This window comes from Zootoca vivipara, chromosome 1 (assembly GCF_963506605.1).
Source record: "Zootoca vivipara chromosome 1, rZooViv1.1, whole genome shotgun sequence".
Classification (NCBI taxonomy): domain Eukaryota; kingdom Metazoa; phylum Chordata; class Lepidosauria; order Squamata; family Lacertidae; genus Zootoca; species Zootoca vivipara.
Window position 1 is genome coordinate 89,040,620 of NC_083276.1, and position 26,631 is coordinate 89,067,250.

The window sequence follows — 26,631 nt, forward strand, 5'->3', positions numbered from 1 at the left end:
GCCTTTCCCCAAGGCTTTCCACTGTCTTTTCAATACTGAAAATCTATTTACCTAGAAGCTCCAGTGCCTTCGGAACCTAATATTTCTCCCATCTCTTTCTCCCACATAAACATTCAGCAAGACGGGGCCATCTGAACTCCCTCATAAACATTCAGCCTTCACAATCTTTAACAGCCTGAAGATTCCTAACTTAGACTTTCTTGAATATTATACTAGATCTGTACCATGTTCACCAAGTGACTTCCAAAACTCCCAAGTCCCTTTGTTTGTGATTCTGTACTCTTCGACTCTTGGTTTGGAACCCAGAGTACTGTAGTTCAGTAAAATTACACATTTATTAGTCAGCAGTCTAGGAATAGAAAAATAAATCAGGGCCCCACCCTCCCAGGTCACATGGGGAAATGCCCACAAGGCAGGGAGCAGGATTTCAATGACTCAAGCCAAGATGGTCTCCATTTCTTTGTTTAATAGTCTTACAGTGGAACCTCGGTTTATGAATACCTCGGTTTACAAATTTTCGGTATACAAACGCCGCGGACCCATCTGGAACGGATTAATTCATTTTCCATTACTTTCAATTGGAAAGTTCACTTCAGTTTATGAACAGACTTCCAGAACCAATTACACCCATGCTTCGGTTTAAGTACGCTTCAGGTTGAGTACTCCGCGGACCCGTCTGGAATGGATTAATCCATTTTCCATTACTTTCAATGGGAAAGTTCATTTCAGTTTATGAACGCTTCAGTTTAAGTACTCCGCAGACCATCTGGAACAGATTAATCCACTTTCCATTACTTTCAATGGGAAAGTTCGCTTCGGTTTATGAACAGACTTCCGGAACCAATTGTGTTCATATACCGAGGTACCACTGTATTATGTTTTATGTAAATGGGTTGGGGATATATACATAGTATATAAATATTATTGATAAAGTAATCATAAATAAATATTAATTGGATATTGGTTTCACTTAGTAGTATTTCCATATAAAGAAAACTCCACAATGCCCAAGATTTAAAATGTTCGTCACTTTTAGGCCTTCTTATTATTCTAAGTTTTCTCACAAAGCTCTTCCTAGAGCTCCAGAAGTTATACTGTAACAGCTGGATTCATAAGAGCAACAACAGATTTTTAAGTGACAATGAAAAATGCCTTCTGTGTATTAGAAACCAGTTTTGTGTTGCGTGTAAAAAATCATTTTGGAACATCTTAGATTGGACAAATTCTTTTCAGCTATGTTCAATATTCTGGACAAACCCCTGGCTTGACACTTCCTTATTATTTAAAAGCTTGTTTTTGATGTACCAAGGTCTTGCGCACTCCTCCCCCATCATCCTTGCCTTTGAAGGTTCAGTGGCTGATTGAACTGAAAATTTCTACCAACTGCATCAAACAAGCAATAAGAAGATCCGAAGGACCCTGTATTTTATGCCAGAGCAGATTTTTTTTCATTTCTTGATTCTACATATAGCATAGACTCAAGTTTGCTACAGTTTGTGTTGCTGAGCTGAATTTCCCCACAAATATCAGGAAAAAGAAGAGCGTGAGGGACATATACAATGTGTCGTCATGCACGGAACTATTTTTAAAGTGCCAATGAAGAATACCAGAGAACAAAATTGAAAGCACAAATTGAGAACATTTCCATTCAAGGTAGTGCCTATTAAAAAAGTTGACAAACTGATACACTTCTGACTTAGAAGCAATACAAAATACAGGTAGCTCTTAAATACCTTATCCTACTGTTGCATGTCACACCAAGTGGTGTGAGATTCCTGGAGTTCCAGGTAGGTTTACCCTTGGCACTGTTTCCATTGGGAAATGAGGCAGAGTAAAGACTGCGGTGTATTCATGGTATATGGTTTATTTACATATATATCCAATATGTTGTTGTTGTTGTTGTTTAGTCGTTTAGTCGTGTCCGACTCTTCGTGACCCCATGGATCATAGCACGCCAGGCACTCCTGTCTTGCACTGCCTCCCGCAGTTTGGTCAAACTCATGTTCGTAGCTTCGAGAACACTGTCCAACCATCTTGTCCTCTGTCGTCCCCTTCTCCTAGTGCCCTCAATCTTAACGAACATCAGGGTCTTTTCCAAGGATTCTTCTCTTCTCATGAGGTGGCCAAAGTATTGGAGCCTCAGCTTCACGATCTGTCCTTCCAGGGAGCACTCAGGGCTGATTTCCTTAAGAATGGATAGGTTTGATCTTCTTGCAGTCCATGGGACTCTCAAGAGTCTCCTCCAGCACCATAATTCAAAAGCATCAATTCTTCGGCGATCAGCCTTCTTTATGGTCCAGCTCTCACTTCCATACATCACTACTGGGAAAACCATAGCTTTAACTATACGGACCTTTGTCGGCAAAGTGATGTCTCTGCTTTTTAAGATGCTGTCTAGGTTTGTCATTGCTTTTCTCCCAAGAAGCAGGCGTCTTTTAATTTCGTGACTGCTGTCACCATCTGCAGTGATCAAGGAGCCCAAGAAAGTAAAATCTCTCACTGCCTCCATTTCTTCCCCTTCTATTTGCCAGGAGGTGATGGGACCAGTGGCCATGATCTTGGTTTTTTTGATGTTGAGCTTCAGACCATATTTTGCGCTCTCCTCTTTCACCCTCATTAAAAGGTTCTTTAATTCCTCCTCGCTTTCTGCCATCAAGATTGTGTCATCTGCATATCTGAGGTTGTTGATATTTCTTCCGGCAATCTTAATTCCGGCTTGGGATTCATCTAGTCCAGCCTTTCGCATGATGAATTCTGCATATAAGTTAAATAAGCAGGGAGACAATATACAACCTTGTCGTACTCCTTTCCCAATTTTGAACCAATCAGTTGTTCCATATCCAGTTCTAACTGTAGCTTCTTGTCCCACATAGAGATTTCTCAGGAGACAGATGAGGTGATCAGGCACACCTATTTCTTTAAGAACTTGCCATAGTTTGCTGTGGTTGACACAGTCAAAGGCTTTTGCATAGTCAATGAAGCAGAAGTAGACGTTTTTCTGGAACTCTCTAGCTTTCTCCATAATCCAGCATATCCAATATAATATCCTATATAATATATATCCTATATAATAATAATAAAGTGCAAGTGTCTCTGCATCCAGTATTCCCTGTGTCCCTGGGTTTGCGCTACTGTGCCCCATGGACACAGGGATTGGACGCAGAGACTTGGAATGCACACTCGCGCATGCGCTCTCCCCCTCCCCTCTGCCAACCGTCGCTCCCGGCCGGACAAGCGCCTCACTGCGAGAGGAGGAGGCTGCTTCCTTTGCCGCCGCTGTAGAAAGAGGCCGAATTGCGGCCTTCTCCTGGGCGTCTGCTGCCTTGCTGGGCTCAGCGGAGCACCCCGACAAAGTGGCGGCCATGGGAGGGGCCAGCCGCCCCCCCCACGCGCCACCGCAGAAAGAGGCCGAATTGCAGCCTTCTCCTGGGCGCCCGCTGGCCAGCTGGGCTCAGCAGAGCGCCCCGACGAAGCGGCACCTGTGAGAGGGGCCAATCAGCCCCCCCCACACGTCGCCGCCACCGAAACAGGCCAAATATGCGGTGTGAATAGGCTGTGATTCAGTGGTTCTCCAAAGGCGCCCCAGGAGAGGATGGCAAGGCTGGCGGGAAGATTCAAGGATCACCAGAGACTTTTAAACATTTCAATGGTGGTGGTGGGTGAGTCACCGGGGGGGGGGGACCCCGCTTATTAATTCTAGCACCCATTAATTTAACGGGCTACATGATACTAGTACATATATAACTTGAAGCTACAATGGTGCAGGTTCCCAGCATTGACACCTCGAGAGGATCTTGCTTCTCCCATAGCTGAAGCCATGGATTCCAAACAGACAACAGCCATGGCTATGACCCTCTCTCTAGTTTGCCACATTTTTCCCCCTAGGTTATGTCTCAGCCAGCTTCTAGTGGTCACATTGAGACCTATCATGCTTTGCTTCATTTTTTGCACTGGGAAAGTTTCCACAGTTATGACACTTGCATCAAGCACATACCATTTTCTTAGCCATCTACCTTATTGCGATCTCCTGGGCAACATTTTGCAGCAAATAATTTCATAATAATTGACTGTATGTGAAGTGAAGCCTAGAGAAAAAAATATGCTTTCATGATCATAAGAATGGCAAACTGCTCTTGTAGCCCGAATGCACATTTGTCTTGACACATTTCATTTGTGCATGAAAACACAACTGAGCCTGTAGTGGCTGAATGCAATTTGAAGTATTTCAGTGCAAATGCAACTGGCTGAAATGGGAACTGGTTCAGAGATTTTCTACAGAAAAATCTCCATGAAACCCAGAAAATAGAACTGAAATAGAACTTCTGCAGGAAATTCTGCACATCACTAGATTTGTTGTATTGATAAGGTCTGTTAGTAGTGGATATACTTTTGTTTCTGCTTCACTACTGAAGAAGATTTGGTAAGCTATGTTGTTATATTTACTGATGGAAACCTGGAAGACGGCTTCTGAAAGCAGACTGCTAATCTAGCAAACCAGAAATTTGAGCTCTGGCAGGACACAGGAGACTATTTTATGCTGAATCAAACCATTAGTCCATGTAGCTCAGTATTGTCCAGATTGTCTGGCAGCAACTTTCCATGGTTTCCCAGCCATACCTGAGAAGGCCAGGAATTGAACTTGAGACTTCTATAGATCCTTTGCTACAGCATTTTCAAGGTCATCACAAGCACCTCAAATCCACACTTCTTCTTTCCTGCTGCTCTATTTCCAAAAGGCTCTCACATTTCCATAACCAAATAATCCTATTGTCACTTCTCTTTGGGCCATTCAACCTCGTATTTAATTTGTGCTCATGCCCGGTATTAGACAAATGCTAGTTTGCATGCATGTGAATAAGTTAAGCATTAACTATATTCTTAGGGGAGCATGAGGAGTTTTCTGATGGATGGAAGCTCTAAATATAGACAGTGGATCATGTGAGATTTTATTTATTTATTGGAGAATTTCAGGGAAGAAAGGCAAGCGAAAAACTAACATGCCACACTGCCAGCTTCTGCTCTGCAGTCCTGACAGCTCCCTATATACATGTGCTAAATGGCTGCCAAAATATTGAATGGAACAGATGTTAAACCTGGCATCTTCTCCTGGTAAGTAAAGAACTTCTAGATAAACTTTACTCCCACCTGGGCTGGCTGTGCTTAATGAGCATATCATAAATGCAGTGAAGAATGACTTTACAAATTAAACTTTTTTCACCCATGTTTCAAAATCCATAGCTATCCATCTTTTACGTCTCCTGAATATTAGAAGCAAAAGACCAGTGTGTGGAGATAGGATAATTTGCTGCTGCCTCCATAATTTGCAATTATTTCCCCATCAATGCCACAGGCAGGTATAAACTTTTTGTCATGGTGCAAAGCCCTTGCGTTTATTTTGCTTCTATTTCTGATTGTTTCTGTGATTATGCTTGGCAGACACAGTTTCTGGTTTCCTTCCCCTGTATCTTGCCATGAGACACATAAGGAGCATCAGAGCAGTCACGGAACAGGTCTGTTAAACTTGTCTGAGTAGTCAGAAGACAAAATGGGACAGTGGAACCATGTGACTATGTTCAGAGCTCACCTCGCTTTCACATGTTTTCTGTAAGCTTTGAACAAGATAGACAAACTTAACATTTGAAACATGAACTTCATTTCAGCTTTGAGGCTTAAAGTTCATGTGTGCACACTGCAATGAACATGCCTAGGTCTCATCAGGGTCTTACAGCTAAGCATGTAGACATAAGGCTGGCCTAGGCCCTGATGGAGTAGAACAATCTACCTTCGTTTCTCACTGTCTCCATTTTGAATTCATTTTTCTCACCTTAATGAAAGTGTCAATAGGTTCACACAGAGTTAATAACTCACCACAAGCAAGCTCAATAAAATGGGTGGGAGTTTATTCCTCTGAAAGAACAAGCATTGCCAAGATCCCAGTAACTCTAATAAGTATCTTAGTGTCCTCCTATATACCATCTGGTTTGTTGAAACCGATGTATTGTATGGTGTTTGGGGGTAGACTTGTTTTATTTGTTTTACTGTATTGCATTATCTTTTTAAGACATAACCAACTCTAGGACCTTATGGTAAAGGGTAAAGCGTGGATTGTTGTTATTTGCAATGTAACTCTGTGGAAATGAACTCTTTACATTACTGTAAATTCCTTGCATGACAAATATTTCATGAATGGTAATCTCCATTGGTAGGGTGCTTTAAACTCCTGTTTTTTTAGAAATCACTTGTTTACTCAGGCTTTTTCTGATATTAAGGGTAGATTTTGGCAAATTTTCTTTAAAATAGCTGAACAACTTTGCCAAAAAAAAGCCTAGATTTTCACTTTTTGAAAGTGAAAGATACTTTAGGTATCTTTCTTAAAAATGTTGTGATGATGTAAACAAATAAATGTAGGTGGGAAATGAAGAGAGACAAGCCATACCAAGTCAAAACCCCAGACGTAATTGACTTTGGGGACATATTATTGATCACATGCCCAAAATGCTCAGGGTGATATTGAGATAGAGAATGAAATCAGGAAGGAAGTGTTGAAGTAGCAAGTAGTTTCAGTTACCCCAACACTGCTTGGTGAATGCATGTTTCAGTCACAACAAAGAGAAAACATTCCTAGATATATAAATTACTATATTTTAGAATAATAAAAGAAAACAAATAAGAAGGGAGGCTACCCTGGACTTAAACCCATGTGGCATCCAGGACCTGGTACAAGACATAAATGCCATTGAATTGATCCAGAACAATGACCAAAGTTTTTATCAAATACAACATATATAAATGGACTGTTGGCTTAGTAAATGTAATGCTCATGTTTGACTTCATAAGAGGAAACCTCTCAAAATTAAGTTGAAAGTCAAAGTTAGGAGGGTCAGATCTCTCCATAAAACTTGGAGATATGTTCAAAACCACAGCAATAGAAGCTCAGCTGTGATGTATACTGGTGATTATAATGATTTGCAGGTGACAATCAGTGTTATTCTCAAGTTGCTTGTGAAAATACTCTTAACGCAAGAATCAACTTTTGGAGAGACTGAGAGCTTTGTGTCCTAGAAAGGCTATTTAACAGCAACAACAAAAATGTTTCCAACACCTCCATGCAACATGTCATCATAGGAACCTAGGATGCTACCTCATACTTAATCTGACCATTCATCCCTCTAGTGCAGTATTGTCTACATTGACTGGCAGCAGCTTCCCAGGATTTCAGGCAGAGTTCTGTCCCATCCCTACCTGAAAACTGGATCCAGGTCCTTCAACATGCAAAGCAGCAGCTCTACCACTGAGTCATGCCCCTTCTCCAGCTTCTAATATCCTACTCAGTTAGCCTATTCATAGCCTATCATGATCATAGCTATAGCAATTGCTAAGAAGCTTGTGAGACGTGGCTAACCTTACTTAGCCTCCAAGTAGGCTGGTGAAATGGAGAGTCACCTTTAGACAAGGTGAGAGCTGGAGACCTTGGGCAACTATGAGAAGGTGAAGCTGGATTTTGCCCATAAAATCATACCCTCTTTCTGAGCTGTTTTGGTGGCGAAAGCAAGGAACTTGGAGTCCACCCACAGCTTTCTTTAAAAGCATGTCTATGAAGACCAAGCCAATCACATGTTGACCTTCTTTTTTTGGCAAAAGTTGTCCAGATTTTCCTGGACATTTAGCCAATTTCCGCCTGAACACTCCTGCCAGCTGCAGTATTCCCAATATGTCCAGTAAATTCTGGAAGTATGGCAACCCTAGCTATGGTGACCTCAATTATATATATAAGGCTCAGGTGTGGCTAAGGTGCAGGCCTAATATGAATTCCAGGGCATGGTTACAATAGGTGCCCCACCCACACCCTTCTCTCACTTTAATCACAAAGAAGTAATGTTCTCACTTTATGAAAGGAAACAGACAAGAGAGGAACACAAAGAGAAATGGCTGTAATCCATTATCCTCCGCATAATTTGTTTGCTTAAATCCTATTGACTTCGGTGGGATTTAAGCAGCCTAACTGAGCACGGGATTGCAGCCAAAGTGTACAGAAGCCAACACACACACAAAAGACAGGAGGACAGGCAGAGAAACTTACACAAAAGCAAATAGTGAGACAAGCTTCCTGGGAGTGAGATAAAATCTTCTCTATCTCTTCACATGATTTTCCCCTTCCAATATTTTGCCTGAAATCAGGAATAAATAAGCTTCCCATTTGAAGATGGAATCTGATATCGCCATGTGCCATTTGCAAAGTATGAGCTTTCCCATATTGGTTTCTTATCTCCCTTTCTTGAATCTGATCTGTTCCTGACTATTGCTGCCCTGCCCTCTGGCCGTGAGAAGGTTGGGTGGTGGTGGTTTATATTCTAGGTCTCCTAAATCTTTAGCCATCAACCTTTGTCACATGTAGTGACTCTTCTCTCACCTGCAAGGTGATTCATTGCTGGTTGCAGCCATCTTTGCTGCTTCAGAAGAAGAACCAAATTAACTCAGCTGTTCGGTGAGTAGCGGGAACCTGTCAAGAGCTCAATAACACACCACTGAGGCACTACTGATCTATCAATCCACACCGCTATTAATCTGACGTAAGATAGACTAAAAGGCACCTTATGTGTCATCATGGGTGGAAATATTCTTAGGGGCTGCTTACCCCATGACCTTTTCTCTAGATCTTAAGGTTGGGAAACTCCAATTGCAGCAGCTGGCAAATCTTCTGTGTGTCCTCACCAGTCTCTGGGTTGGGGCCAATATTTGCAAGCTGGCAACCCATCTAATTAGTGGGGCTTATGTAAAATATGAGCAAAATTGTGCAACAATCCCAAAGTACTGCAAACATTGCCCAATTAGTGGCTTTTTACAAACCGTCTGCATTTTAAATGTTATGAAGTGAGGAGTCCACTGTATTTTCTTTTTCCCCACCCTTAATTCTCTTTGCAATAAGGCCTTCTCAACTTCAATAAAGAAAAAGCGCCCAAAGCCAGGAAACCCGGGTGCGGCTCCATCCAATCTATCACATAAATCATGCAAAAATGATTCAAAATGAATTTCTGGCACACTTTATTACTTACAACAATAGCACTCAAGTATTTCATAAACCATAACACACCACGCTGAATCCAGAGATCAATTTTGAATCATAATAATAAAGCTGGCATTATTTCCTGTAGCTTCATAAATCTGTTATTATTATTATACTTAGTATTCTTATAATTATAAAATCCCCAGCATAAACAGTTGATAGAGGCCTCCCCTCAGTTCTCTCTGCAAACCAAGCCACGTTTAATTGAATAACAAGCTAGGAATTGCAACCTAATGGCTTTCTGGGTCTTCTTTTTAATTTAAAATATTTGGATGTCTCAATAGGGGAAGCCTTTGGGGTTCACATGAACCCACAAATTAGAACAAAAATGTTATATTTTTTTTTAAGAAATGTCCTTTGATCTACAGCTTCCTTCCTGATCAGTCCAAGTGCTAATTAGATTAACTGTGGGCCTAAGTAGATTTGAAGCAGTATCTAGATCTCTGCATTATTTAAAAATGCCATTAGAATCCTTAAATCCCCTCCTCTTCAAATATTTCATTAAAAGACTATCAACCTTGTATTACTTCTCTTTCTATTTTCTACAATGGCAGACAGTGCCCCTGGACACTATGTATACAAAGCCTAGAGAGCATTGTGACTTATAAACGCCATCAAGATTGTCACCACCTGGGCTGTTCCTGTTGAACCTTCTATTTGACTGAAAAACAGATCTTCCACTGACAGATTTATTAAGAACAGGGGCCTGTAAGTGATTAGCAAAAGAGGAAATGCCTATTACTTTGTGGGGTTATGCCTGGCTGAGAACAGCATTTGGATCCACTGGTTGTAATTTCATTACCTTCCATTACCTCATCCACTGGACCTGGTGCACTTAAACTGAACATTTTATGTTTGTTGCAGCTAAATTTGTTCTCCGGCACTGACTTTTCAGAGAGCCAGTGTGGTGTAGTCGTTAAGAGCGGTACACTCGTAATCTGGCGAACCGGGTTTGCGTCTCCGCTCCTCCACATGCAGCTGCTGGGTGACCTTGGGCTAGTCACACTTCTCTGAAGTCTCTCAGCCCCACTCACCTCACAGAGTGTTTGTTGTGGGGGAGGAGGGGAAAGGAGATTGTTAGCCGCTTTGAGACACCTTCGGGTAGTGATAAAGTGGGATATCAAATCTAAACTCTTCTACTCTTCTTCTTCTTCCATAGAAACTCTTTGTGTTGCTTCTTTCCAGTAGTTTCTTTTTTCTTTTTCTGGGGGTACTCACACTGGTTAAAAATGAAGCACTCACTGTAACAACTTCATGGTGAGTACCGTCACCTTTTTTTTTCCCTAGAAGAAAAGCACTGCTTCTTTCAGTGGTGTTGTTGCTTCTGTGTCACATTGCCACTCCTAGCCTTTCATTGGAGGTGGGTTTGCTGCTGGCTCATTCATCTAAAAGTGTCATCTGATATGCATGAATCCTTGCATTCTTAAGTAGGACTCTGGATCCTGTCCCAGGTTATTATGTCTACGTATGTTAAAAAAAATGCCTTGGAAAAAAGAGAGAGGCTGGGAAATCTATGCATTTTCCTCTTTGAACCATCACCCCACAAATCTTTTTACCTAAGCAAATGAATGGAGAAGAAATGCTCCACTAAGTGGGGCTAAATTATTCCCCATGCACCAAAAGTTTGATATCGTTTGATTGCCATTCTAAATTTATCAGCTTTCTGAGACTTCCGATAAACGTTTGAATGCTACCTCCACTTCAAGTGGAGAAACAAACACTTCATCTTGGGAGCATATGACACTCAAGTGGTGAAGCCAGCTTTGCTTTTGCTGAAAGTCAGAGAGAACAGAACAGGGATTCAAGGGTGCATCCTTGCCTATTCCTAAACGACTAAAAAGTGAGAGCATCCCACCATGTGTAAATAGAGACTGCCTCATTAAGTCATTCTGCATTCAGGCTGTAAAATAAAATTTCTGCAAATGCAAATAAAATTCTGCAAATGCAGGCCAGAATTCAGAGGCCTTGAAAGACCCGTAAGTCAGAAGTAAGCAGCTTTTACCCAACACCACAAAGCCTGCCTGCAAGCCATGGGATGAAGTGAAGAAGTTATAAACCCATTCCCTGAGGTATGCAGATCAATTTGTGACTCATGAGCTTTGCGTATTTCTAGCCTCCAGTTATCTTATGTTATTATTTACTTGAATTTCTATCTGCTCCATTCCTCAGGGTTCAGAGCAAGTTATCACATTTTAAAAAAACTGTTAACATTACCATAAAACAGGTCCATGCAGTTTGTGGCCTATCAAGCTGAATGCAACTCACTAGCTACAATAAACCCGCTGTCTGGGAGAGGAAGGGGAGTGTGAGTTTGTGGAAGTGGGAGGATCAAATACAATCCTACACTGGGAGTAAGTCCTCATTAGGACTTACTTCTAAGTGCACATGCATTTGATTGCACTGCAAATATATTTTCAGTCTGCAGGTGGTTTGTTTAAAAACTATCCACTCAATACCCCCCCCCCCAACAAGATGCTTTCTTACCCTACTTTGCCTTGTCCGTCTCCTAAATAAAAAAAGTGTGGAAACTACAGAGGTGCCGGTGCTTATCATGCAATATGTGTATGCTATTCCATACAGAATGGCTGTAGGCAGTCAATATATGAGTTGCAGTCCAGGTCCAGGAAAAACAAATCTTTGTTACAGACAGTGGTGGCTAGAAGGTGGCGAGGCCAACAGCTGGTGCAGCCAGAGGCAAATAATTCAAGTTTGCTGAGTTTTACAAGTCCCGCTCTAGGTGTGCCCTGTGCATGGGACAGTTATGCAGGTGCTCTGATGCTGGTGGGGAAGTGGGAGTTCTCAGCCTATGGTGCTCTCAGGAGTTCCCACAGGATTGGGATCATTGTGGCCAAGAGGGTTTGAGACTACTTCCCCCTGCAAGCGTCCTTGGTGCCAGAGCTTCACTGGGCTATTTGGGTCACTGGTTGACAGGGCCAGAAGGGAATTGTTTCCTCTCAACCTCAGTCTGCCCTTGGGTGGGTTGCCTTTCCCTCAGTGAAAGGTTTCATCATGCTAGGCAATTATAAATTTTGTCACAACTGAAGGCAGAAATCGCGTGGGTTAAGGAGATCATTGGTTCAAGGCATACCCTAGGCTTGGGTAAGGCCCCTGCCTGCTTAGAATTGCTACCCTGGTTGCCCAGTTGCATTCTGGAGGCTTGGCTTGCATTACAGCAGTGTCCAACATTGGCCGACTGCCATGGCAGGGTGGCTAGGTGCTTCCCAAGCCCGAGCAAAATGCCATTCCATCAGCAAGGGCTGAATTGAGAAGGAATTGATCCTCATCCTACTGCCACACCAATTCTGAGGTTAAGGATGAAAAAGCTGACAGGCAGTGCTACCCCCTGAGCTGTATAGAAGTAAGAAGGCAGGCAGAGGCTGGCTGAAGCTGGTGGGGTAGTGCCCCATTCACCCTAGTAGACAAGCCTCTTTGTGGTTAGTCTGGAGAGAGCCAATGCACGTGCCTGAATTTACATGATATGGGGCAGCACAGAACTATAAAAAAACCACAAAGAGGCTTGTCTACCATTGGTTTAAAAAGTCTATAGCATGCTTTCTGGCTTAGTCCTATGCTGTTGTTATGCACCACCCCAGTCTCTGAGTGCTGTGAGATTCCAGGAGTCCAGGCACTTACCCAGGGTTTGTGTTTCCTTTGGAAATGAGGCACAGCAGAGACTGTAGGGTCTTTATGATATATGGTTTATTTACACATATATACAACCTGAGCCTGTGATGGAGGCGTTCACAGCATTAATACACCAAAAGAGTCTTGCTTCTCCCATAGCTATAGCCTGGAATCCAAGTAGACACCAGCTTGCTGTGTTTTACAGACTGCTACTTTTTCTCTCCCAGCCAACTGCAATCCTTCAAATGCTGGCCTTTGTCCTGCTAACCAATTCAGATCTGGAGGAGGGCCCCTCTCCAAGAGCCATCTAGTCCAGACTTTGCCTTCCTAAAGGCTTTCTTGATGGGTCATTACCGTCCCTTTGTTCTTTGGTTCACAGCTGATCTCCTAGGCGATTTCCTGAACATAGGAAGTTTGTTTGAACATACAGGAGGTTTGACCTGTATTTTAACTCTTTGACCTGTATTTTAACACTGTGCCTGGAGGCGGTTGGAGGATGGGTGGCGGTTAACGGATTGAGGTTGAATCCTGACAAGACAGAAGTACTGTTTGTGGGGGACAGGAGGTAGGCAGGTGTGGAGGACTCCCTGGTCCTGAATGGGGTAACTGTGTCTCTGAAGGACCAGGTGTGCAGCCTGTGAGTCATTTTGGATTCACAGCTGTCAATGGAGGCACAGGTCAACTCTGTGTCCAGGGCAGCTATCTATCAGCTCCACCTGGTATGCAGGCTGAGACCCTACCTGCCCGCAGACTGTCTCACCAGAGTGGTGCATGCTCTGGTTATCTCCTGCTTGGACTACTGCAATGCACTCCACATGGGGCTACCTTTGAAGGTGACCCGGAAACTGCAACTAATCCAGAATGCGGCAGCTAGACTGGTGACTGGGAGCGGCCGCTGAGACCATATAACACCGGTCCTGAGAGATCTACACTGGCTCCCAGTATGTTTCCGAGCACAATTCAAAGTGTTGGTGTTGACCTTTAAAGCCCTAAACGGCCTTGGTCCTGTATACCCGAAGGAGCGTCTCCACCCCCACCATTCAGCCCAGACACTGAGATCCAGCACTGAGGGCCTTCTGGTGGTTCCCACTATTCGAGAAGTGAGGTTACAGGGAACCAGACAGGGGGCCTTCTCGGTAGTGGCACCCGCCCTGTGGAACACCCTTCCATCAGATGTCAAGGAAATAAGCAGCTATCCTAATTTTAAAAGACATCTGAAGGCAGCACTGTTTAGGGAAGCTTTTAATATTTAATGCTGTATTGTTTTAATATTCAATTGGGAGCCGCCCAGAGTGGCTGGGGAGACTCAGCCAGATGGACATGGTATAAAAAATATATTATTATTATTATTATTATTATTATTATTATTATTATTATTATTATTATATTTGCTGAATCCAGTGTCTGGCATCTAGAAATCAGAAGGGGGTTCAGGCATCCCAAAAACTCATAACACTATTCTGTTCACCGATCATCACTTAAATAAATGGAATTACAGTTCCACTGAAAACAATGGTGCAGCAATAGGATAAAACTGAGATGCTGGAGTGGAGGATCAACCTCACAGCTTTCAACAGAGAAAAAAGAAAATGTCTGCTCCCCCCCCCCACTTCTTAGAGAAGCTTAGAGAAGGTGGAAAACCCCAACTTATTTATTTCTTCTTGCTTGAGGAGATATGCCAGTAAATTGTTGTTCTGCTAGACTTTATGTTCTCCAATAGCACATGCTACAGTGGCATTCCCACAAGGAAGAAAAGGTATTAACTTTACAGGGGATAGAAAATTGAGGATAAGCAAATATCTGCACGTTTATCCAGCTGCCCCAAAGCTTAACAGGATTAGCTGTAATGATGATAGCTCTGGATGGTAGTTTGTTGGGTATATGCCATTAGCTCTCTTCCTTACCCACTCATTGAATAGGAAGCTTGGACGGGAGGTGGTTTGCTGCTATCTCAGGAAATCAATGTATTTTAGAGTTGCCACCAGATTTTGTCCAAAGCAAAATGGCAAGGCAATTTCAGAGGTTTCTGGTTGGGTGAAATATACAGGGAATTTCAAGAAAAGCAAAAGGTTTCAAGACATTTGGTGGATGGGAGAGTGGGTAAGAAACCCAAACATCCCTAAGTTGCTGCTAAGTGTCACACATGATAAAATGTTTCAGTAAATATAGAGCTTTTGTGTATAGAATCATAGAATCATAGAGTTGGAAGAGACCACAAGGGCCATCCAGTCCAACCCCCTGCCTGTAAATTGCTTAAGGTGTGTGTGTGAGAATGAATGAAGTAAAAACATACCACAAATTTCATTTTTGTGCATTGAAATGTCTTTCTCTTCTCCCTCTATGTCACTTTGTAAACATGTTTACTTGCATATATGTTTGTGTGTGTGTTTTGCTACCTCTGCATCATGCTTTTCTGCACAAAATATGGAAAGGGATTGTGTCCACTGGTTCCACTCATAATCTCCATACGTTCAAAGGTACCATATGCATAGACATCTCCTGTCTGCACTAAATGAATGGAGGCTTCCACATGCATGCCTTCAGTGTGCCCAAGAATGACCACTCCTCACATCAAATGGGGGGGGGTAACTTTTACGTGGCCACACACAGCCCCCTGGATCCCAGAGCGTCCCCTGGTAGTTCAGACTGGCATCCTCCCCAGACTGGATACCTGGGGTCTCTGCCTACCTCAGCCAATCGGCCAATCCCGCCTGGGGAGGCATTGCCAGGGGATTGGCCAGGTAAGGGGAGGGATCATCCAGCAAACACAAAGAAATCCAGCAAACACAAATCTTACCTGGGAAGCACCAGTCGGCTCCAGAGCTTCCCCCACCCTCCACACCCTCATTTAAGTCTTATTTTGCAGGTTAACCTCTCTTTTCCACAGGTACACAGGCACTGCTACGTCAGGGCCGCTGTTGAAGGGCAGGAAAGGAATTTTCATGCATTGGCAGGTTTCACCTTTTCCGTAGCAATACATCACAACTTTGGTGGTTTCAGGCCTTGGGCGCAATCCTAGTCTATCTTCCTAAATTGGGGGGGGGGGCGTGGAGCGGTGCCCATGCCCCCTTTGCGGCGGCGATACCAGGGTTCCCCATTAAAGGGGTCTTGAGGGGAGGCATTGTCCATACGCCAGAAGGTTGTCATTGCTCTCCCCTCCAGCGGCGGTGAACGGGGAGCGGGCTCTCTGCTTGAACATATGTTCTCCAGAGCCAGCCCAATCCCCACACATTCTGGATAACCCTGACGTCTCCCAGATCCCTGGCTGGGGACTGTGAGGGAAAAATGCCCAATGCCTGAGCCAAGGTCTCCCTACATCTGGATCTTAATAAAGTTGTGGCCAATTTTTCACTTTCATTAGTCCACTCAGGGTTGCCTGGGGTTTGGGGGACTCCGCCTGTCCTTGCAAAATGCAAGATCTCAGATCATGCATAGGAATCTTTCTCTCTCTCTCTCTCTCTCTGTGTGTGTGTGTGTGTGTCATCTAAGCAATAGCTCCACATGCATGGTGGACAGAGCGGGGCAGCGGAGCATTGCCCTGATCACCCCCCTCTCACCATGCGTTATTTTGTAAACAATGAATAAAAATGTAAACAATTAATATGTACAAATCATTTGGCATGTATCCTCCAGATTTCAAAGGAATATGTAGGTTTTGAGATAAAACTGAGAGCAATCCAGTTCTGTTGTTTCTTGAGTTTAATTGAGTGTTAAGCTTGTATTTTAATAAGTTCGTATTAACTAACTCAGCAATATATTCTTCACTTCTTCAGTGAGCCAAAGAGTGGCTAATTGAGCTTATAAAATCCACACCCCTTTTTTGCAATAAAAATAATTAATTCAACTTTTCATGTGAAATGTCCATAGTTCTACTTGCAATAGTGGTATGGGACATGAGACAGCAAATAACCAAAAGAAAGGGGGAAAGTAGGATTTGGAGACAGATCCACGAAGGCTAAGTAAATAACAGGGCAGGAAGTGGGTAGATAAGGAAAGTCTCAGAATATTTAAAGACTAATAGACATTAAGGACAGCTCAGCACAGATAACTGATGAATAATGGGCTTTTGCCTGAATGTTACCAACATCCCCAAATGCTTGATGTACTTTTTGAGAGGCAGAAATTAGAAGACAGGCAGTGAAAATTTAATGCACAGAAGCCCTGCCAAAATTAAGGAAGACTTTGTCTATTTATACACTGACTGAGGAGTGGATCTGAATATAAAAGGGTGAATTTCAAAGGATAGCTGCAGTTCAGGATATATGTTTTCAGGAAGTGCAAATAAGATAGAAGGTTCATACAGAAATGAACCAAACCAATTTCCCCCTCACCCTTAGGAGCACTCATGTCAAAGATACGCCTAGCATTTCACTATTATAGCAGGCTCGTGACATTGGGCAATATTCAAAGTCATATTCAAAGTAGAACCAAAGAAACCAATTTCCTTAAGACTATAGATTTAATGGGGCTACCCTTAGTATGATTAAGATTGGATGTCACTCAGAGACTCATAACTGATTCAGAAAAAGTGTTGATGCTTGATATCTGCCACACCCTGGCAAAGTCACCGTTTTTAATGATGGGAGTCATTCATCCATAGCTGGATTAAGACAATTGAAGTCATCCCTTTTGAAAGCCAATTAGATCAGGGGTCAGCAAGGTTTATCTTGCCTGGGCTGGATCAGTCCCATGGAGATCCCTCCATGGGCCAGATCACGAGTGTGTGTGCGTGTGTGTGCCTGCGATTTTCGGTGTCTGCGCCTGCACAGACACAATTTTTGGCGCCACAGAAGCGAATCCCCCGTGCCACGCCACACCAGTTTAGCACAGCACGTGAGTGGGCAGCTCGGTTTGGGGGCAGCTCATGGGCTGGTCAAACGACCTCTGTGGGCGCTTCCAGCCCATGGGCCTTAGGTTGGTTACCCCGTCTTAGACCACAGCACCCTGGGTGTGATTCACCTAACCAGTCCTGTCAGGGGAAGCCTTGCACAAGGACATTGACTTGCACAATGGGTCTTCCCCCAACTCCGGGCTCCCCAAATTGGAGGAGGGGAGTTGGGAGAACCCTCAGAACAGCATGTGGAGGGACGAGCAGAGGGAAGTTCTGCCTGGCAAGCTTGTGCTGATGGAACGATCCAAAGTGTGTTTTATTACACCCCCTCCTTTGGTTTAATTCCCTGTTCAGAGAAGTAAAAAGCTACTGTGGCGAGTTTGTGAGAAAAGGAATGTCACAGCATATGGGTCAGGAGTGCAGGGAGCTCTAAATTAAAAGCTGCATAGTTCTCTCCCCCCCAATACTCTTCTTTCTTTTTTTAGGACTCTCTGCACCAGTCATATACACCTCTGCTTCAGGAATCTGTTAAATGGAAGCAGATGGAGGCTTTGCAAACAAGGCTGTGTGAATATGATTGGCAACAACGTTGTGGCTGCAGATTCAGTCGTGTGACACTAGAATTCCTTTTCATTCCTCACATGAGCCTGTTGTGAGCTGTGATTTTGTTAATGCATAAATTACATTAAATCATCATGAATAAATTCCACAGGTGCTGACACTGCCATGTTGCTTATATTTCATTCTCCATTAGTGGGAAAGGAAAGGGGCATATTGATGGTGGGTTTGTTTTTTCCTTAGTTTTTTTTTTATATAGCTTTCACTGCAATTATATATGTCATGAATTTTTCATAGTTTCTAATTCAGATGCATTATGGCATGGCTGTTTTGTGTGTGTGGTCACCTGCATGTTGCCCATGGAATAAATGCTGCAATGGGAAAGGCTAACATAATGGCCTCTTTAATTTGATTTATTCTGAACTACTAACTACTGAGGCAAAAGGTCTTCTTTTCCAATATCAAAAGGACCTGTGAGCAGCCGCACTTGAGATAAAATGCAAAGCGTCCCCCATGTTGGCAGAGGCATTAATTACCATTAATTGTGGCTGGGAGGCAGTTGCCGGCTGTGTGTGTATTGCCACACCATGCTTATTTTGGCAATTGTTTTTCCTCACTAATGGAGAAACTGTTTAATCATTCTGTTTAATTTAAGTTACAGCTGCTCTGGGGATTTACATGCCAAGATATATCCATGTAAATATTGTCTTCCTCTTTTCAAATCTTTTTATAATTAACGTCCTAAAACCAAGAGCAAAGTAGCACTTGCCATAAAGAGGAAACGGAAGGGAGATTGAAATTTTACTAATGGCTACAGATGAGCTCTTGCTATCATGTTATTTTTGCGGCCTTCATTCCCCACAGAGTCTGAGCCTCTTCCGACAGCACATTAAAAGCAACATAACTAACATCTGTCAGGTGTACTTCATTATTTTCAAATTTCTCATAGCAAAAAAAGAAAAGAAAAAGGCAGGCACGTGGTCAGCTCCACTTTTAACAAACGTTGTTCACCCAGCTGAAATACAAAATTTAACTCTTTAATTAGAAATGTAAACAATCTCGCAAAGAAACCAGAACAAAACTGGCACACGGAAAATAAAATGGGCACTGTCCTTGGAAAAGAGGAAAGCTATTTTCTGATTCTCATTAGTGCCATGTGGAGGATGGCTTCCCGTAGCTTAGGAAACATTCTGTGTAAATGCAAACCTATGGCATGAATGCATTATGTTCACATGCACACATAAACATTTCAATTTAAAGAAACTCTGTTAACAAACCCTGACAGACAGGTCAAAAACGTTTTCAAAGAAATAATGCCCTCCCTCAATCTGCATTACTCCAGCGGCTAAATACCCAGGCATTATTCCCTTGTAGGTTTTTTGGGGGGGGGCTGCATCTTCCCAAGAGGCAGAAAGGTCTGTGAAAATAGTTTATAATGGTTCTTCACTGCTCTGCTAAAGGCACATATTAAAAACTGAGAGAATAAGTCCTGCAGGCAACGCTGTGGACTTATTGGCACGCATGGTAGACGTGATCATTGGTCCCTGCATTCTGGACTGCAGTTATGTGGAAAATTAGGACCATTCTTGGTAATTTACTCCAGCCAGATCCAAATCTGTGCCTCCTCAACAACTTTTCAGTAACATTAAACCAACTGTTCTTCATCTTGCAGTGGTAGGCTGCCTGATGGTCGGGTCAGACCTGAATACAAAATGCATGTTGTTCATACTGTATGTCATGCTGAATCTTGACTTTCCTCTCCTCCATTGGGTTCCACAGCATTTTCCTATACGGGTTTATCCTCTTTTCTCTCTAATCATGTCTTCTCTATCTTCGTTGGTAGGTTTTATTCTTCATCATCCAGGAGTTCTGCAAGCCATCTAGATTTAGTTTGCGGGAGGTGGGGAGGCAGCTCATGTCTCTCATTGCTCCCTCTACTACTGTTAAAATGTTGCCTTAAATATGTTTATCTATCAGGATACCTTCACTTATGTTGCACATTGAACCTTTGTTCCTAACCTCAGCTGTGAATGCATGCTGATGTCTCAAATTGAACATGAAGATAGTTTTAAATTGGTGATAGTTTTAAATCTCCCCACTCAATTTCCACCTCAAACCATGTGATTTTGCAGACCTCAAGCCATGTGATTTTGCTGAATGTTAGTAAAAGGTAAAGGGACCCCTGAACATTAGGTCCAGTTGTGACCAACTCTGGGGTTGCGGCGCTCATCTCACATTATTGGCCGAGGGAGCCGGCGTACAGCTTCCAGGTCATGTGGCCAGCATGACAAAGCCACTTCTGGTGAACCAGAGCAGCACACGAAAACGCCGTTTACCTTCCCACCGGAGCGGTACCTATTTATCTACTTGCACTTTGACATGCTTTCGAACTGCTAGGTTGGCAGAAGCTGGGACCGAGCAACGGGAGCTCACTCCGTCGCAGGGATTCGAACCACCGACCTTCTGATCGGCAAGCTCTAGGCTCTGTGGTTTAACCCACAGCGCCACCTGCGTCCCATTGCTGAATGTTACTCAGCCCTAAAAGCACTTGCCTATGCAGCACAGATTGCAAGCTGATTAGGTAGATAATACCACAGCCAATCTGTAGTCTGAACAGTACTCAGTATATAGCGATGGTGATAAATAAATGTTGCCTATTACAAGCACAGGTAATACTGTAAGATTCCCAGCAGGTCAAAAAAATGTCCCACAACTAAGAACATGATCTGGTTCCAAAATGATTTGTCTCTAATTAAGGTTTCATTCTGAATATAAAACACTGCCATAACTCACACCACGACTCTGTAGTTTGTCTTAATCAAATCATCATTGAAAGTGTAAATACAGAGAGAACTCTAGAGTCTCGGGGAATGCTAAACTAGATACTGTATGCACTATTCAGGAATTCAGCCAAATGTATGGGGGCTATTAAAAAAAAACCTCAGTTTATGGGGTTTGTTTTACATAGAGGGGGAAAGAGGAAGGAAAGCCAGAGAGAGAACTCACACATACTATTTCAGCTATAATTATCTGTAGATGATAGGGTGCTTAGAGCCTCTCAGACTAGTGTCTGACTAGATCCTGGGTAGGCAAACTAAGGCCCAGGGGCCGGATCTGGCCCAATCGCCTTCTAAATCTGGCCCACGGATGGTCCAGGAATCAGTGTGTTTTTACATGAGTGGAATGTGTCCTTTTATTTAAAATGCATTTCTGGGTTATTTGTGGGGGCTGCCTGGTGTTTTTACATGAGTAGAATGTGTGCTTTTACAGTCATACCGTGTTTCCCCCCCTTTTTAATACGTAGTCAAAAAGTAAGGCATGGCAGGGTTTTTAATCGTTTGAGAAATGTAAGTCATACCCCGAAAATAAGCCATACTTCCGCGACGTGCAGAGCAAGACCACCGAGTGCCCCAGCCAACTAGCGGGACCCAGCACTGCAGCTGCAACAGGAGGAGGAAGCCTGCCAGGTTGGGTCGGTGCCCGGAAGCGGCGGTGGCTGCTGCAGCGCCAATAAAGCGTGCAGCAGTGCCGCACGGAGCACCAAGGGCACAAGCCAGCAGGACCCAGTTCCTGCAATGCCGGCCGTGGCAGGAGGAGAAAGCCTGCCAGGTCGGGTTGGCGCTCGGAAGCGGCGGCGGCTGCAGCGCTGACAAAGCGTGAAGCAGCACCGCTCTCTCTGTGTGTGTGGGTGTCAGTCTCTTTCTCTCTGTGCGCGCGCGCGTCTCTCTCTCTCTCTCCCCTCGTGCGTCTTTCTCTCTCCCCCCCCTGTGTGCGCGTCTGTCTCTCTCTGTTTGTGATCGCGTCTCCCCCCCCCCAGAGAAAAGGTGCCGCGCAGGTTCCTCTTCGGCTCGTCATTCAGCTGACGCCGCTCCTTTCCCCCCTCCCTTCCCTTCCTTCCGTTGGTCCGTCAGTTGGGGTTGCGCGCGCCAGAGGCGCACGCCCAAGCCTCGTCCCCCTCGCGCTTCCCTCACTAGCGTCTCGGAGCGGGACAGGTCCTGGCCTCCCTCCTCATTCCCCGGCCAGCGTGAGAGAGCCCGGGGAGCAGCCTCTATTCCTCCGTGCGCGCACACACACGGCCGCCGCTGCCTTTGAAGCCATGGTGGCGAGCACCAAGCCGAAGCAGGAGGAGAAGCACCTAAAGCTGCTGAGGGAGATGAGCAGCCTCCCAGTGCTCCCACCCAACCGCGAGTGCTTCGACTGCGACCAGTGCAGTCCCACCTACACCGACATGACGGTGGGGAGGAGGGGAAACGGAGAGAATAGAAGAGGCAGAAAATGCACGCGGAAGAGAGCGCCAAGCGTCCTGAGCCAGTGGGACCCAGTTGTACCGGCACTTTAAAAAAAAAAAAAGACATCCCCTGAAAATAAGCCACCGTGTGTTTTTTGAGGGAAAAAAGTTGTAAGACGGTGTCTTAAAAAAGGGGAAACACGGTACCTCAGTTTAAGCCTCGGTTTGAGTATTTTCAGTTTAAGTACTCCACGGACCTGTCTGGGACGGATTAATCCACTTTCCATTACTTTCAATGGGAAAGTTCGCTTCAGGTTAAGTACGGACTTCCGGAACCAATTACACTCATACCTCGGGTTAAGTAAGCTTCAGGTTGAGTACTCCGCAGACCGTCTGGAACGGATTAATCCACTTTCCATTACTTTCAATGGGAAAGTTCACTTTAGGTTAAGTACGCTTCAGTTTAAGTACAGACTTCCGGAACCAATTGTGTTTGTAAACCGAGGTATTTAAAATGCATCTCTGGATTATTTGTGGGGCATAGGAAGTCATTCATTCCCCCCCCCCAAAAAAATATAGTCTGGCCCCCCACAAGGTCTGAGGGACAGTGGACCGGACCCCTGCTGAAAAGGTTTGCTGATCCCTGGACTAGATATTCCTGGACTGAGATGTAGCAGTAGTTCTCCCTCTCTGTCATTCCCTCTGCTGCTAAGTGAATAGCATGTTGCCACTTTTCTCTTTCCCACTGTCATGTCCTTTTCCAGGTTCTTTCTTCGTAGTGTCCTCTGTCACCCCTCTCTCAGATCTTCAACTCTTCCCCAGAATTTCCTCACATTTTTTTAAAAAATAAACCTAAGGCTCTCCTCAGAAAACCTTCCCAGAATCTTCTCAAAGAGAACCCCAGTATCCTAAGTTCCTACGGAACCAAAAGGCTGGACTCTGGATATCCTGCCGGGAGCTACAGCACAGGGCTACAGTTGTTTCCAACAGTAGAGTATCTAGGTCAGGCATCCCCAAACTGCGGCCCTCCAGATGTTTTGGTCTACAACTCCCAAGATCCCTAGCTAACAGGACCAGTGGTCAGGGATGATGGGGGTTGTAGTCCAAAACATCTGGAGGGCCGAAGTTTGGGGATGCCTGATCTAGCTCAAGCTCATGCCAGAGCCGAAGTCAGTTGTCTCCCTGACCTTTCTAAGGCCCCATCTGTACTATACTGTACATTTAAAGTAGTAGCATACCACTTTAAACAGTCATAGCTTCCCTCAGAGAATCCTGGGAACTGTAGTTTTTAAAGCCGAAACTTCTTAGGCATTACCTCACTGGGAAGAGGGATTGATTGATAAACCACTCTGAGAAGTGCAGTTCTTTGAGGGAAAATAGGGACCTCCTAACAACTCTCAGCAACCTTAACAAACTGCAATTTCTGTGATTACTGGGGGGGGGGGGAGCCACAACTGTTAAAGTGGCACAATACAGCTTTAAATGTACAGTACAGACGGGCCGTTAGATATTTTGCAGCCATTTCTTGATGTACTGGCTACTGAGAATTGCAGTCCAAGTGCATTTACAGCTAGTGATTAAAGCACACTCCAGGGATTTATCATATATTTCATTCGACAGCAGCAATAAAATAATCATTTCGCTAGCCATGAGAATTTTTTGTTTTGTTTTGTAACAGTTCGCTATATATTCATGGATTTCTAATTGGAGTGATGAAAACTGGGGTTGACCCATTTGGGAGTTAGACCACTTTATGTTAGCAGGGGCAAATGAGTATTGTATCTGTAGAAATAAATGTGTAAACTTCTACTTATAACTGAACTGACAGGATACACTTCTCTCTCTCTCTCTCTCTCTCTCTCTCTCTCTCTCTCTCTCTCTCTCTCTCTCTCTCTCTCTCTCTCTCTACACACACACACACACACACACACACACACACACACAGTGTAATTGTAATAAGGCATTTAAGGATGGTGTGATAATTTTATTAAGAGTAACCATAGGACAAAAATAAAAACATCCTGTCATAATCTGAAGATGTAGGCAAAGTGTAAGGGGGGAGAGGAGCTCCACAACAGCAACCAGATGTGCTTCAGGTGTAAATTCAACCTAAATTAGGAAAGTAAGGCCAACTATATTACACAAACACCTGTTTGGGGCCTGAACAATCCAAGTATCTCAGATGTGGTCAGGACCTTAGGGTGACTGACCACCTTAGTTGGCCCAGTTGAATTTCACAGCCCCTTGAGGGATTGTTCAGTGTTCAACAGGGCCAAGCAAAACCCTTTAGAGATGAGCCCATCCTACTCTGCAAGTGGGGAGAATACTTAGGGGGCTCCTTCTCCAGTGCTCTTTCCATTGCACTTTTCTTTTCTTTTTCTTTTTGAAAAGTGGAGGTGTTACAGCATTGAAAAGTGGCGGTATTTTACCCTATTGATACTGGAGCATGGGAATTTAGCCAAAACTCCTAACATTTCTAGAACAAAATGTGTCAGAATGGTGATGGGCTGCTTGCAGATGCTGAGCAGGACAATCACCCCTACTTAGACTCATAGCATTGTAGAGTTTGAAGGGAGTCCAACGGTCATCTACTCCAACCTCCGGCAATCCTGGAATCACAGCTAAATCACAGCTACTTGATTTCATAGAATCATAGAGTTGGAAGAGACCACAAGGGACATCCAGTCCAACCCCCTGCCAAGTAGGAAACACCATCAAAGCATTCTTGACATATGGCTGTCAAGCCTCCGCTTAAAGACCTCCAAAGAAGGAGACTCCACCACACTCCTTGGCAGCAAATTCCACTGCCGAACAGCTCTTACTGTCAGAAAGTTCTTCCTAATGTTTAGGTGGAAGCTTCTTTCTTGTAGTTTGAATCCATTGCTCTGTGTCCGCTTCTCTGGAGCAGCAGAAAACAACCTTTCACCCTCCTCTATATGACATTCTTTTATATATTTGAACATGGCTATCATATCACCCCTTAACCTTCTCTTCTCCAGGCTAAACATACCCAGCTCCTTAAGCCGTTCCTCATAAGGCATTTCTCATGACACCCCTCAGAAAAGCTCCTCACAGTTCATTGATGAAACCCAACATTACATTACAAGAGTATTGCAACAGTAGAGTGAAGAATGAAATAAAAGAAAAGTGAAATGCTGAGGAAGGAGTGAGCTCATCAGTCTAACTACAGCCATGAAAGAAGCAACAAACCTGCAAATCAGAGAAAGCTAATCAACCATAGGCATCCTAATAGAGACTCAAATTAGCTTATGATATGCTTTCATGTGGTCATTCTGCTATTTCATAATATGAGAACTGGCTGTAAGTAGACAGCTTAGATGGCCTTATTACTTGAGGCTTGTTGTAAGTCTACTTGGCGTTGCAGATGGGAGGCAGGAAAAACTTCCTGCATAGTAGTGGTGACTCCTGTGATGTTTAAAACAGCAACTAAGGATTGTTGTTGTTGTTGTTGTTGTTGTTGTTGTTCCTATTGTTACTTGTATTTATAAACCATCATTCAACCTGAAGATTCCTACAGCAGTAACCAAATAATTCATTCAAATTCAATACAACAAGTTAAGACAAACAAGAAACCCATGATAATGATAGTCCTAATAAAACAGCAGCCCAACAGAAGAAACAAACAAATACTTCTTAACATCTAAAAACAGACAATATGGAGTACAGTAGTTCCACATCTGGGGTGCCATAACAAAGAAGGCTCTGTTGTGCAGTGATTTACAGCTCATAATGGAACTACAAGGATGTTTGGAACTCTCCAGGAAAATTCCTCTAATCTTATTGGAAACCTTTGCACTTCTATTTTTAAAAAATATATATTGAGTGTTCTGACTAAGAAGGACAGCATTTGCCAAAGCATCAGGCAAATTATTGGCAACTCTAGCAGCAGTATTCTTGGATCAACATTCAGTGATTTGGCAAACAAAGGACTGGCATGGGAAATACAACCAGTACATGCAGCTGTCATTTTCAAATGTCCCTGGATTGAGATCATTGTGCTATACAGAATGTTGCATTCATGATCTTCCTGTTTATCATCTATGTGTAAGTTACTTACCAAGTGAGAAAATGTGTGTGTCCGAGTGTTTTTCCTGGTTTGTTTCTGAGGCCTACTTTGGCCCGCTTTGCTGCAATGCAGATTCACAGCTTCTTATTGGCAGAATGGCATCTCTCTAGCTATAAAAAGAAAAATCTCTTTTTGAAAGTGACTAGGCAGGAAGCACCTTGCCTGATGTTACTGACATGTTAATGGGATAGCATCTCAGATGCCTGAGATTAGTCAGAATGAATGTGCCGTGTGCTTCA

General features: G+C 43.6%; 1 long non-coding RNA gene across 1 annotated transcript in view; it reads left to right on the plus strand.

Annotated features, from left to right (window-relative positions):
* The first annotated feature begins 4,814 nt into the window (after positions 1-4,814).
* LOC118091501 (uncharacterized) overlaps positions 4,815-26,631 on the plus strand; it is a 55,027-nt gene continuing 33,210 nt past the window's right edge. Inside the window, exon 1 of the long non-coding RNA XR_004693387.2 lies at positions 4,815-5,109. This is a non-coding gene — a long non-coding RNA (uncharacterized LOC118091501). The remainder of the gene's footprint in view (positions 5,110-26,631) is intronic.